This window comes from Eutrema salsugineum, unplaced genomic scaffold, assembly GCF_000478725.1.
Source record: "Eutrema salsugineum unplaced genomic scaffold, Eutsalg1_0 scaffold_9, whole genome shotgun sequence".
Taxonomy (NCBI): domain Eukaryota; kingdom Viridiplantae; phylum Streptophyta; class Magnoliopsida; order Brassicales; family Brassicaceae; genus Eutrema; species Eutrema salsugineum.
In genome coordinates, this window is record NW_006256342.1 from 12,755,466 (window position 1) to 12,761,935 (window position 6,470).

Genomic DNA, 6,470 nt, shown 5'->3' on the forward strand with positions numbered 1-6,470 from the left:
TTTCTTGCAACAGTGGGGGCAGTTGTTGATTATCCCAACCGAAGAGTTTGTTTTTCTAAAGTCAAAAAGAGAATCTTCTATCCTGCAGTCTGTAGTGGTGGAAGCTCTTACTGTATAACCATCTACAAAGAAGAGAAGTTGATTTTAGACCCTGGAGATAACAAGGAAAGGTGTTAACACGTTTCTATACAACGCGCCTAAGGGAGTCGTTGAATCGAGAAAATCTAAGCACAAAGCAAGGAAATCTAATCGCAAATCAAAGAAATCTTAGGGCAAAACTACCTCACCTGATGTAACCTTGACATCGAATTCTCAAAACCTTATTGGAGACGTGGAGAAAGATGGTAATGCTAAAGTAGTCACCCCAGAGAAACGTCCAACCCCACCTCCAAAAGCAAAACCTTCCGAGCTTCCTTGGTTTATGCATATCGCGAATTACCTAGCAGCAGAGGTCAAACCACCATGAGTCTTCGGCTACAACAAAAATAAGTTATTGCATAATGTTAGAAGGTACTTTTGGGATGAACCATATCTTTATAAGCAGTGTGCAGATAACTTGTTTCGAAGGTGCATCTCTGAAGAAGAAGTTCCAGAAATCATTTTTCATTGTCACAGATCTAACTATGCTGGACACTTTGCTACTGATAAGACTGTAGCGAAGGTTTTACAAGCTGGTTATTGGTGGCCTACCATGTTCAAGGACGCCCATAAATTCATATCTAAGTGTGATGCTTGCCAAAGACAAGGGAACATCAGCAAGCGACATGAGATGCCACAAAACTTCATTCAAGAAGTCGAAGTTTTTGATGTTTGGGGAATCAACTTTATGGGTCCTTTTACTTCGTCTTTTGGAAACAAGTACATCCTTGTTGCTGTTGACTACGTGTCAAAGTGGGTAGAAGCCTAGCCAGCCCCACAAATGACGCAAAAGTAGTAATGAAGATGTTCAAGTCGATCATATTTCCAAGATTTGGTGTTCCGCGACTCATCATCAGTGATGGTGGTTCTCACTTCATCAGCAAAGTGTTTGAGAATCTCTTGAAGAAAAATGGAGTGAAACATAAGGTAGCTACACCTTATCACCCACAGATGACTGGCCAAGTGGAGGTATCAAACAGAGAAATCAAAAGAATCTTGGAAAAGAAAATAGGACTAACACGAAAAGATTGGTCAGCAAAGATTGATGATGCCGTTTGGGCATATAGAACTGCGTTCAAAACCCCATTGGGTACTACACCTTTTCAAGTTGTTTATGGTAAGGCTTGTCATCTTCCATGGGAGTTCGAGCTCAGGGCAGAATGGGCAATAAGAAAGCTGAATTACGACATCTAGACAGCAGGTGCAAAACGTTTGATTCAGCCAAATGATGTAGACGAGATTCGCCATAATGCCTATGAGAACTCTAATATCTACAACTAGAAGACTAAGGTGTTTCATGACAGGAAAATGGTTCCTAAGACGTTCTCACCTAATGACCAGGTTCTACTTTATAACTCACGTCTAAAATTGTTTCCGGGGAAGCTTAAATCACGGTGGTCTGGACCTTTCAAAATCAAAGAAGTTTTACCCTATGGTGATGTGGTTATATGGAACCGACAAGGAGACGATTTCAATGTCAATGGAAAACGTCTTAAGCCATATCTTACAGATATTCAAGAAGAAAAGGAAGATGCGATTTCCTTAGCAGATGCACTTAATGCCTAAAAGACGACCAAGTCAAGCTAACGACTTAAAACAAGCGTTTAGTGGGAGGCAACCTACTCGGTATTTTACTTATTTCCCTTTGATCTTTATTTTCTATTTTGTTGCTTTGTTTTTGTTTGATTTAATTTCAGTTTTTTACAAAGAATAACGAATAAAAGACGAGAGAAATCTTAAACCGAAAACGGCCATCACTCCGGCCGACAGTGCCATCCTTCCAACCACGACTCATTCTTTCGGCAAGGTAAGTACATCTAAACACTTCAAATTTCTATTTCCTTATCCATCATTTCTTAGATTTTATCACACTGAGGACAGTGTGAAATAAGTCTGGGGGAGGATGTTCATCCGTTACTAACATAATTTGATTTGTTTTGAGTTTGTTTTGGACATAAAAAATTATTCAAAAAGTTTTCAAAAATTTTTCAAAACTTTATCAAACCAGGAACATAAATAAACATTACTATGATGATTTAGACCAGTGTGCTTCTACGCTATGTCCTCATTTTTTGCTCTTTCTGTGATTTAGGCCTAGATTAGGCGGTAGCTAGAGTACTTACACTACGAACTCCCACCAGAGGACTTCTATTCATGGAGATTCTTTCTGACAAGATATACTAGCTCACTTTATTTGGACTTAATCTTGACTTAACTTTCTCATTAAAGCATTATATCAGGAAAACGAATCATACATTTAGGACTCTTTTACCCCTTTACCACTCTTTGTTGATCCTGAATGGCTAGTTCACCTTTAGCTAGTTCCTCACCGTAACCCAGCCTCTTTCAAACCACATGCACTCTTGTTTTTCATTGTCCTATATGCAGATATGTGCAAAAACGTCGGAGAGAAAGAGGATCAACAAGGTTTTCAGTCACTAAAGACAAGACCTGCCATTTCATTGGAATGATTCAACAAAAGGAGAAAACTCTGTTTGCCTTGGAAAAAATTCAAAATCTTGCTACAATTTTGTCGCTTAGACTCTCTCTCTATATAAAAAAAATCGAAAATAGAATTAAAAACAAAATTATGAAGGAAAAGGAAATAAAAACCTTATAGAGTCTAGGAGGATCGATTTTATCCTTGAGGCAAGCTAGAGTTCGATTATATGGAATTTTGGAGATCATTTTTCTGATTCCCGGAAAAGATCTAAGTCTGGGGTAACAACTGTTTACAACCAAGGAGGAAAGACTATGCAACAACATTTGGCAATGAGATATGACTGAAAATTGCAGACATCCATAGTTCCACTCTCTCTTACGGTTTTGTATAGTATCTTGCATCTTCCAGATCTTCAGGTAACCCGAAACACTTAAACTCCACCACTTAAAAAGCCCTTAGTGCCAAACACCGTCTACCCTGAATAATGTCTTTGATGAGAACACACAATATACTTAATGAATGTAGAGAGCTAGTTGACTGGAAGTTAGATCTCAGTGTGTAGATTTTTGCATCAACGGACTAGTTATGTTTGTATTTTGGTGAAAAATTTATAGACTAGATCCAGATAGATGTTTCACGATAGGTTATGGTTTAAAAGGACGGTCACTGAGATATTGTTTACTTCCTGCAGATTTTTAAGGATTCTTTTCCTGGCTTGATCTATGTTTTGTTTGAGGACAAACAAAGGTTTAAGTCTTGGAGAGTTGATAACACCGGATTTGGACCATTTATATGGATCGTTTTAATATCTTATGCAGCTGTTTTAACTCGGTTTTCAATGCTTTTTAAGTGATTTCTACGTTTTCTTGTTTTAAAAGACTTTTCAGGAAACTTGGACTAAAGATGTGCAATTTGGAACAAATGAGCAATTTTTGATAAATACAGACCGTCAGAAGTATTGCACTTGATGAAGACCTTCTCACCGACTGATCATCCCCAAAATTTGAGACAACATATAAAAGCCAACCAGCTTTCTAATGCAATTGGTTTGGAGACAATCCAACGGTTAGATCTTCAGATATTCCCTATGCACTAAAGACAAAAATGAAGTCTCGAAGGAGAGCATAGGCCGCGACCGCGGCCAGACCATGATTCCCCGCGGTCAGGAACACCGCGACCGCGGCCAGACAACGTTGACGTCCGAAAGTGACCTAATTAAGCCCAAGTTTAGCCCACTACTTATTCTTCAAACCCTAGACGTCTCCAATGAATTAAAAGGCTATATATACTCGTTTTAAGTCATTCTAATGAGAATGTCGTGGAGAGAGAGCAGAAGAGAGACGCACGCCTCGGAGTTGCCGTTTTCGGGAGAAGCAGGAGTCGCTGAAAGAGCCATCATCGATCTCCATCTCCATCCTCGTTCTTCGTTCTTTACCTTTATCTTATTTAATTTCCTGCAAACTACAATACTTCTGTCATGTTCTTATAGACTATGATTGAGTAATTCCCGTGTTGGGTTTTAAGGGATTTTTCAAAGGGATTCATGGATTGATTTCTGGTTTGTTAGATTAGGGTTTTTCTTTAGAGTTCTTCGTCCAAATTTGTGTTTTGTGTATGTGGCTTGGATCGATCATCTAAGTACTGCGATTAGGTTGATTTACTCACCGAAAGTGTTGTCAAATCGATTAACCCTATGTGGATGAACAAATTCTCTTAGACGGCGTGAGTCGATCTAAAGCGTTTTGTAAAATTATCAAACTAATTTGTCTAGACATTTAGAACTGAATGGGAGTTTAGTAAATCTGAGTGAATTGATTTGTGATTAATACTGCGTGAGTAGGTTAGTCTGGGTTTGATTTCAGGAACATATCTATAGAAAACTCTATGATTAATTCTCTTGTTAGCTAGTCTATGATTTCCCGGCGAATTCCCTAACGCCCAACACCTTCTCGTATTGATTTGATCTTATTGTTTACTTGTTTTTAAGTTTATTATTTGCTATTTTCGTCACTGTTCACAACCCCCAAACAAACACCCATATTTTCATCTTAGCTCAGTTCTCATCTCAAGTAAACTCATATTGCAGTTACTTGGTCTTCAGTGGATCGACCCCAAAGTACTACAACGTACATCTGTGCGCTTGCAGAAAACTAAGGTTAAAACCTGAGCACATCAATTACCAAATCCAAGAACTAATTCTCATTAGTGAAATTAGCAATCACAAGCATTACAAACAAGTTCCACTGACTAATTAATAACATCAGAAATCTATTCTCAGAGGCTAATCATGAAAAACTTTTGCTTAGTTCATTGGGGAATTTCATCAAACACCTTGTGTCCATGAAATTCTCTAAGACCTTGAGTAACTAAACAAGAAAAGTATAGATTAAGACATAGATATCTAATACAAAACATCAAAATCCCCTAATCTGTGATGTCCAAAGACTTTAAGAAAAACTACTCACTAATAATGATGATATCTTCAAAACCCATGAGGATAATGAATGAATCCATGATTAAATGATTAGAAAGATGAAAGAGTAGATGAAACAAGTCACTAATTGCATTCAAAAGAAGTGATCTCCACTACAAATCCACGTTTTTGTCTTTTAACAAGCGAAGAAGAAGAGATGTCTAGCAAAATTAGGTTAAAAACCTTATTTAGTGTGTGCAGCGAACCGGGTTAGCCTAGGAAAAACTGGGTACTGACCCGGATTTTATGGATCTTGAAGTGTTTACACCGAGCTAGATCCTCCAGGTGTGCAGCTCGGTGTGGAGAGTTTCTGTGAAGATGGAGCTCACTCCAAGCTAGATTTGCTCCACGTGTAGCTCGGAGTTTCTGCGCAGCAAAATCACATCCCCTGAAGCTTGCTCGGAGTGGATTGATGCCCTGGAGATGAAGAGATTACACCGAGCTAAAAACAGTCGGTGTGTTGCTTAGAGTCCTTGCGCAGGCTTTTACACCAAGCAAGAATCTAGTGAATTTTTCTCGGTGTGAGACTTGTAGTAAAAGAGCCAAGAATTAGCTCACACCGACCAAGAATAACTCAGTGTAAGGCTTGTAGTGAAGCAGCCTTAAGAATTAGCTCACACCGATCAAGATCCTCCCAGTACTCACCTCGGTGTGAGTATGGACCCATTTGCACTGAAACTTGCATAACTTCCTGCTCTGAGATCCGGTACTCGATATTCCAATATCAGAAGACAAGTAACTTAATAAGAGACAACTTTGATGAAGGGTCCAAATGCATCCTAGGTACAGCGGTTCTTGGAGGCACATCAGATTGGTCCAGATTGGTTGCGAGAGATGTTCATTTTCAAACGGCCATATCTTTTAGCTCAGTACTCCAAATCGTCTGCGTTTAAGTGCTCTGGAAAGATGGCTGGCTCCTCTACAAGTTTGTGGAAGATGTCGGAGACTAAATCGGAATGGAAAGGATTCGTCCTGGACGATCTTTGAAGAGTATTGGCGGTTAAGAAAATATGTCCGAGGGTCATGTACCGCGGTACGTGTTTTTGGCCGAGAAATGTGACCTGCAGTACAGCAAATGGCTGGTACTTCAGTTTTAACCCATTTTTCATCTTTTTAAGCAGTCTCTCCAATGGTCTCCACTCCTTTACTCTTAAATGTCTCTAAAGTAGCTGATAAACATTCCAAATATGCAAGACTCATTTTGACCTAATGCAAGCTCCTAATAAAACTTAAAAAAAAAGACAAAACACTAAGAAATCTATCTAAAATGCATATTTGGGACTATAAACATGAACTAAAATGCACTATAAATATCCAAATATATCAACTCCCCGACACTTATCATTTGCTTGTCCCCAAGAAAACAAGAAATAATGAGAGAGAGAAGTTTGAAAGTGGGAGTTCACATTCCAAAAG